Source organism: Suricata suricatta, chromosome 12, assembly GCF_006229205.1.
Source record: "Suricata suricatta isolate VVHF042 chromosome 12, meerkat_22Aug2017_6uvM2_HiC, whole genome shotgun sequence".
NCBI classification, from domain to species: Eukaryota; Metazoa; Chordata; class Mammalia; order Carnivora; family Herpestidae; genus Suricata; species Suricata suricatta.
In genome coordinates this window covers 95862324-95870325 of record NC_043711.1, presented here as the reverse complement: position 1 = coordinate 95870325, position 8002 = coordinate 95862324, and the positions used below count along the sequence as shown (strand labels likewise).

The following is an 8002-nucleotide window of genomic DNA, read 5'->3' as shown; positions in this document are numbered from 1 at the left end:
CGCGCGCGCGCGCGAACCCGAGCCTGGCCGGAGCGGCGGCGCGTGCGCGCGCTCACCTGCAGCCTCTGCAGAAGCCTCGGCGGCAAGCGCTCCGCCCACACCCAATAGGAAGCGCGCACCTGCGCCCGCGCCGCCAGCCAATGGATACACGTCTCGCTAAGCGCGTGGGCGGACCGCCTTCTCAAAAATCCCGCCCACCACCGTGCGATTGGCCCCGCGCTGCGAGGGAGGGGCGGGATCACCTGAAGCTTTGGTCCTCCCCGCCCCGGACCTAGCAGGACATCTAGAAAGCGCATGCGCGGTCTCTGGCGTTTCCGCCTCGGGAAGGCCGGCCGGAAGCGCGAGCGCACCTGGAGAGGAGCTGGGGCGGGTGGGCCTTTTGCGCAAGCGCAGGCACGTGCCTGAGTGCCCAGTCCCGGCGAGAGCGCGCCTGGCGCGGGGGTGGACTGCGCGCCTCAGCCGGTTGCAGGCGCCGGGCGGAGCTGCTCCGTTCCCGCCGTGCCCCGCCCCTCGTCCACTTTGGGATGCTGCCGCCGGCGGCAGCGTGCCTCCACCTCCCAGTTGGGTCGTTTAGGCGCCCTGGCTGTAAGTTTGGTTACAAAATAAAAGTTTTCCCGCCCCTGCAACAGTTACTAGGGGAGAACATCAGGGCTCTCCCGGCTTGCTTTTGTCCATAGGGATGTTTTTCTGCAATCCGTCAGGTCCCACGAGGTCGAGAGGGCGCCTGGAGGGAGGGAAAGTGAGCTGAGGACTAAGGATGGCTGCCCTCAGCGGCGGCTTCCCTGAGGACTCCAAGACCTAACTTCCAGGGCTTTCTTTCTCCCTTGCTTATTGTGTATTTGTTTATTTATTTTAAACCTCTGAGGTCTTTCTCTCCCTCCTCCAGCCCTTTCTTGGCCATTCGCTGTCTGCACCAATGACAGCTTCTGGACAACGTTCCTTCCTCCGAGGGGAGTGATAGAGGTGTGCCCCTGATGAAAGACTGAACCCTTCTCTCTAGATGCCCCAGAGCAAGTCTCTTCTCACGAGGACGCTGTTAAGCACTGGCCGTGCCCGGGAAGCGGGGAGAAGACCCTCAAGCCCCCCCTCCTCTGCGCCCACCTGGGTCTGGAGGCGGGGTGGCCTGGAGGTTAGGGTGCTTCCTTCCATCTGAGTCCTCAGGGTCTTCCCCTCATCGTCTGGCTGCCTCGGATCCCTCCTGACACCGTACCTCCTTGCCAGCATCTGTGCGACAGGTTTCAGGTTGGGTTTTTTTCCCATGTTTTTGGAGTAATCTGGCCCCGCCCCAGAACGAACGCAATGAGGAGGCAGGGACCGCATCTCAACTCACGGGTGAGCAGGGAGCATGGTACCTGACCCAGATAGGCCTTTGCGGGGTGAGTGTGGTCGTCCCATGCTAACTTGGCCCCCCCTAGGCTCCAGGGTGAGAAGCCCGCCTTTCCCACGGGCGGTGGGGGAGGGAGTTCCGTTCTCCAAGAGTTTGTGAGGGAACTTAAGGTTTCTCTGGCCATTTTCGGCAGAGGAACTGATAGAAAGGATTCCATCCCGAGGCTGCCGCCTCCATTTCCTGTTCAAAAGCACCTGCTGTGTGACTGGAGATGTGCTGGCAATGGGGTGTGGTGTGGTGATGGGGCAGCTCCGCAGCTGGATCTCAAGGCCCGTTCGCACTCTGAAAAGTGGTAGAGGCCCCCAAGTATTTTGCTTACATGTGTTATGTCTTTTACTGTTATGTCTTTTACTATTCGTCATATGAGAATTAAAACTGAGAACGTGTAATCACAGGAGCACAAAAGCACACCTTCTGATGGCCATCAGGTGGCCTCAGGGACATCCAGGGAACCCACTTTCAGAACCCTCGAATAGAAAACATGTCATGGCCTCTAGGAACCTTTATTCTCCGCTGTCACCCTCCTCTCCCCAGTCCCCAGGCCCCAGCGCACTGAGTGATTCTCAGCGGGCGGGGGAGGGGGTTGGCTGAGCTTTACTACTGTTATCCATGATTTATCAGGCCCTTTTCAAAAGGAAGTTCGCGGATGCCAGCACACCTGCGTGGGCCCTGCATTCCTGGAGGTATTGTCACGTCCTCTCTCCCCTCCTCTGGGTGTGGCATCCCTCTTGGACTTTCCTTTCTAAAAGGGAGGGCCAGGCCAGTACTTCCTGGATCTCCTGAGTGGAATTTGCTCTGAGGCTCGCGTCATAGGTGTGCCTGAGCTGTGTAAGAAGGAATGTGGACGATAGTCTGAATTTGATAAACGCGCTGCGGAGGAGGGGACCCTTTCATTCCATGAACTGTTGTGGCCACAAGTGTGTCGCAGGGCCTGAATTTCAGCCTTACTTGAGAAGCATGAAGCCCAGAGAAAGAGCACAGGGGCATTATCTTTCTGTTTCCTTGGTTCCAAGACCGAACCCTAATCTTATTTCTCTCCATCATCCCTCCCCACCCCCAAATCCTCAAGCCAAAGCTGCTTAAGACTTACGTGTAGAATAAAAAGCTAGTCCCACGCCTCAGAGAATTAGTACCCGGTGAGTTAGCGAGATAGAAAAGGTATGAGACGAATTCAATAAATTACAGGTTCTCAAAATCCTTAGTTGGGAATGGGCTACCACTGATTATCACAGCCACACACCGTCAGGTCCTTCCTGCCCGTCTCCGACCTCTGGGAAAAAACACTGAGGGTTACGTCTCTGTTGCGTCTTCCTTTTCCATATTGTCTTTTAAGTTCCTCTACAACTTAACATGACTGTTTTCTTTTGGAACCTACCTTGTGAGGAGGAAAGAGTCTGTACTTTTCCAACGATTAGTTTTATTGATTTGTGTCTTATACAATAATACTTCTTTTCTTCATCCTCCAACTCTTGTGGGGCGGGGCGGGGGGGGGGGAAGAAAGAGGTGCCAAGAAGTCATATACACTGGTGGTAAGATTTTATTCAAGACGTTTCTCTCGCCAGCTCCTTTTCTCCTTGACTGCTCAAGTTCCAGTTTTGATGGAGCTGGTTAATGATTCTTTGAGAAAGAGTTGAAGTGTGTATTTATGAATCTCAGACTACTCACCAAAGCATTTTAAGCCTTTTAGCAGAGCTGGAATTAAGTCACATGATCGGTTTTCTGGTTAATAGCTTGTAACACTTTGGTACTTTGTGTGGGGGCGGGCTGGGTGCGCTCTGAGCTCAGGAAACGGATGAATTGGCTCCTGTAGGCTTTCAAGATTTTAGATGCCCTTTCTCTTCCGTAAAAGCCCAACTTTGTGGGTGGTGGTATGTGCCAGGCACGGTGTAAGAGCTCTGCTCTTGAGAAGCTGGCCCCCCGACTTCTCCCCTCCCGAGGACTCAATTTCTCCATCTGTGAATGCAAGCACTGGATGATCTCATCTCCACAATCCCTGCCAGCTCTTAACATTCTACGGCACCCCAGGGATAACGGAGATGGATCATCATGTCAACATTACCAGGATGAACTAGAATGAAAAGTGTAATCTTTTCATCAGGCTCAACAGACAGGCTGCAGTCCTCAGTAAAATATTCCGGTTCCTAGGAGGTGTTGATGAAGATGATGATAATTACCATTCAGGACCGTCCTACCTGGTTCCGGGAGCCGCGCTGAGTGGTTTCCCGTGGATTCTCTTACTGACTTTTTTTTTTTTACATTTATTTATTTTTGAGAGACAGAGACAGATCATGAACAGGGGAGGGGCAGAGAGAGAGGGACACACAGAATCTGAAGCAGGCCCCAGGCTCTGAGCTAGCCGTCAGCACAGAGCCCGACGCGGGGCTCGGATCCACAAACCGTGAGATCATGACCTGAGCCGAAGCCGGACGCTTAACCGACTGAGCCAACTAGGTGCCCCTCTTACTGACTTTTAAAGTCATGTAGGAGAGCTTTCTATTTGGAAACACTCAGATCTTAAGTTTTTTCAAGTGGTAGAAGTTACCTTGAGCCCTTGCTCTGCTCCTCACAGGCTGGGTGACCATGACCTTGTTCCTTTAATGGCTCAGAGCCTTAGATTCTTCTTCTGAGAGGGGACAGTGGCATCCACCTCATCTCATTGTGGTGGGGATCACACGAGAAACTGTGAATGAACTTGCCAACCATCAAGTGCAATATGTATACTAGTAGTTACTATTTAACAAGTAACACTGCCTACCAAAGCCTTTGGAGGAATTTCAAGAAATCCCTTGAAGTAAAACAGAAATGTGTAATAAGCCACTCTTGTTTTCACACAGGGTGGCCTTTTTATGGATATCTCTTAGAGAGGCTGAGCTGCAGCCTAGAGTGGTTAAGAATGTGACTCCTAGGTGGCTACCCTCAAATCCAGCCTCTGCTATTTCCTAGCTGTGTGACCTCGGGCAAGTTCTTAACCCCTCTGAGCTTCCATTTCCTCATCTGGGATAATAAGAGAGTTAATTGTCTTTGTTCTTGTACAAAGCACTTAGGCCAGGGCCCAGCACAGACTTAGGGCTTCATAAATGTTACCTATTATTGTCATTATCGCTAATTATTTTGATTACCTATGGCCATAACAGAATTCATTAGTGCAAAGTAAACCCTCTACGTATATAACACCGCTTCTCGCATGGAGATAAAGGATAGGAAATGAAGATACGATTCCTACCATCCAGCATTTCACAGTTCACATATAGATCAGCTCAAGGAACACCCCTGAGAGCCAACTGTGGACCAGACAAGGAAACCCAAATAGGAATCCAACAGAGTCCTTGCCTCCAGGGAACCCACGTCTAGCTGAGAAGTCAGAGATGGAGAGATGTCTTCAGGAAGTGGTGGCCCCTTGCAGCGAAGGGTGTGGTAGGTTGTTGGGAGTGGACCACCCAGGGACAGCATTTGGCTCTACGACCAACCGTCTGTGGCACACGGCTTCATCTCGCTAAAGACCACTTCCCTTGGGAGTAAACTGAAGACAGTCCTAAGATCTACCCTCTTCAAATAGAAACTTACTGAGTGTCTATTATGTGCCAGGCACTGATTCTAGCGGGTGAGCATACAGTAAAGGAAATGTGACAAAATTCCTGCCATCCTGGGTAGAGACGGAATACACAGATTACCTAATCAGAATGTGTATGTGTCAGTGACAGGAGTCATGGAGGAAAAGAAAGCAGGGAAGGGAGATGGGGAGGCCTGGGCATGGGGCGAGGTGTGGAAGGAGAAGGAAAATGTAACATGGGTGGCAGGGGCGGCCTCCCAGGGAAGCTGGAGGTAAGAAAGTGCTCCTCCTGTGTCTCTGTGTGTGTTGGGGGGGGGGGTGGTCCTGCGGGGTGGCGGGGGAGGCTTCCTTCCAGGCAGGGGCTCAGCATGAGTGTGAGGATTTAAACCGATAAAGCTCAGCTGTACCTGGCACGCGGCAGGCCCTGGGAAGACACCGGCTGCTATTTTGAGCCATTACTCAAGGCTAAGGCCAGGGTATGAAAGAGGGGGCGGGGGCAGAAAAGACTGAGTGATTAAGTCAGCCTGGGGGGGCCCTGGAGTGTTTCACAGTGAAGTGACTTGGGTTAGCGCTAGGGCAGAAGAATGAGGAGGAGTTTGCTGGAGGCATGGGGGGGGCGGGGGAGGAGGCATTTCAGGGATGGGGAGCTCTTGGGGCTGAGTCGTGGGGGTGGGGAAAGGGCCACGGTGGGGGGGGGCGTGGGTGTGCGCTGGGTGACGGCCCTCTCCTTGGGTGGGGGCTGGGGTAGGTGGAAACCAGATGAGAAGGGCCTCAGATGCCTCAGGGACGGTGACAAGTGTCTGCTTTCTCCAGGCGGTGCTGGGAGACTCCAGAGGTTACAGCTGGGCAAAGATCGGATCTGTGTTTTCATAAGCTCTATGGAGGAGGGAGGCGCTGGGGGCAGCAAAGGAATGAGTGAGGCGGGCAAGGGGGTAATTAAATGGCAAAATGAATGGTATGGCTTGTGGGACACAGGGAGGAGGCGGGACATCCATCCCTCATTTATTCATTTAATCAGTTGATGTCTAGTGAGGTCGAGCTACGTGCCGGGGGCAGGCCAGACGCCGGGGCTGCTCCGGGGAATAAAGCTGCCTCTCTCCACAAGGCAGACAGATGATAAGGAAGGAGGAGGGCATGGAGGTGTCACGAAGGTGGTTGTTTATGTCCCAGGCAGGTAACTGAAAGGCGTGCAGAGGCCCGTGGGCTTGCAGAGGCCGCCAGCCTCTGTGGCCTTGGGCGAATGCGGGCTCTGGACTGGCAGCTCTTCTTTAAGAGGCTGGACATTTTCATATGAAACTTCCTGATTTTTTTAAGGATTTTTTTTTTTGCAGGGGGAGACAATGCGTGTATAAGCGGGGGGGGGGCAGGGAGAGGAGGAGAGAGAATCCCAAGCAGGTCCTGCACTGTCAGTGGGGGCTCGAACTCATGAACCATGAGATCATGACCTGAACGGAAACAGAGTTGGATGCTTAACTCACTAAGCCACCCAGGTGCCCCTGAAACTTCCGGATTTTTAAATGTCAGCAATTGACTGAACACAGTGTAGTGACTGAGAGTAAAAGGAGTGTGAGTGTGTGTGTACGTGTGTGTACGTGTGTGTGTGTGTGTGTGTGTGTGTGTGTGTGTGTGTGTTCTCCCTAGGACGGGTTGTGGGAGAAACTCTGAGGAGGTGATATTTAAGTATTAGAAGGTGGTGGTGGTGGGGAGAAAAGAGCACATGCCAAGGATCCAGGCGGGGAAAACCTTGTCGTGTTTGAGGAATCAAAGGAAAGCCAGTGCCTGGAACCTCACGACCGAAGGACAATGGCTCCCAATGAGACTGAGAGCCAGAGGCGGGCAGAGCCGGGCCACCCGGGGTCTTGCGGGCAGTGATGTGGCGTTGGGGTTTTATTCCCAGTTCGCTGAAAGGCTGTCTCCGAATAATCAGAGATGACTTTAAGGTCTGTGGCATCATCCAGATTCTAGATTCTAGACTTAGAGGTAGGAGGAAACGCAGAGCAGTTTTTGGGAGGAAGATGGTGAGAGCAGAGTAGTTCCTGAGGTAGGCAAGCACCTCGTGTAAGTGGGCTACGCAGCGAGGCGCACAGCACGGGGGGCCTTGAAGGCCTTGGACGTGACGTTCGAGCAGGAGGTTGGTGCCACGGTGTGGAGATCATTGAACCAAGACCCTTTGTCCTTTCTGGATTTTATCTTGTGGGCCAGCACGCCCCAAACGTGCCTAAGGTAAGAACCATCTTGGGGGTTTATTAAAAATGCAGATTCCTAAGGCTCCTGTTCTGCAAGACCGCTTCTGATGGTCTGGAACTGGACCAGGGACCCTGTCGCTTTAACTACCACCTGTGGGATTCTCACCCTCCAATAAGTTTGGGAAGTGCTGATGGAGACACTGGGCGTCATTGGGTGTTTCTGATCTGGGAGTCAGAAGCTGGCGCTTTTTTGTTTTGTTTTAAAGATTTTATTTTTAGGGGCGCCTGGGTGGCTCAGTCAGTTGAGCGACCATCTTCGACTCAGGTCATGATCTCGTGGTCCGTGGGTTCGAGCCCCACATTGGGCTCTGTGCTGACAGCTCGGAGCCTGGAGCCTGTCTTTGGATTCTGTGTCTCCCTCTCTCTCTGCCCCTCCCCCACTTGCACTCTGTTTCTCTTGCTCTCAAACTAAATAAAACATTTAAAAAAATTTTAAAAATATTTTATTTTTAAGTAACCTCCATGCCCAGAACGGGGCTCGATTTTACAACCCTGAGATCAAGAGTCACACGCTCCACCGACTGAGCCAGCCAGGCGCCCCCAGAGGCTGGGGTTTTGAGACATGGGGGAAGGCAGGCCAGTGAAGGCGCCCTTGCATCTGTCAGGACACAAGCCTGCGAAGGTCTGGACGTGGGCCGTGAAGGGGGCTGTGCCCATATCCCAGGGCTGCTGTGACCAAGTACCACCAACGAGGGGCTTCCCCCGACAGACGTCTGTGCTCGCACCGCTCTGGGCTCCACAAGTGCAAAACCACAGTGCTCCCGGGGCTGGTTCCTTCTGGAAGCTGCGATGGAGAATGTTCCAGGCCTACCTCCTTAG

The 8002-nt window shown here is 53.1% G+C and overlaps 1 protein-coding gene across 1 annotated transcript in view; it reads right to left on the bottom strand.

The window, feature by feature from the left end:
• Nucleotides 1-1182: 1182 nt before the first annotated feature.
• The window catches only part of LOC115273083 (specifically androgen-regulated gene protein-like), a 33950-nt gene continuing 27130 nt past the window's right edge, over nucleotides 1183-8002 (bottom strand). Inside the window, exon 9 of the transcript XR_003900653.1 lies at nucleotides 1183-1224. The gene's annotated coding sequence lies outside the window, so the exon portion shown is untranslated. The remainder of the gene's footprint in view (nucleotides 1225-8002) is intronic.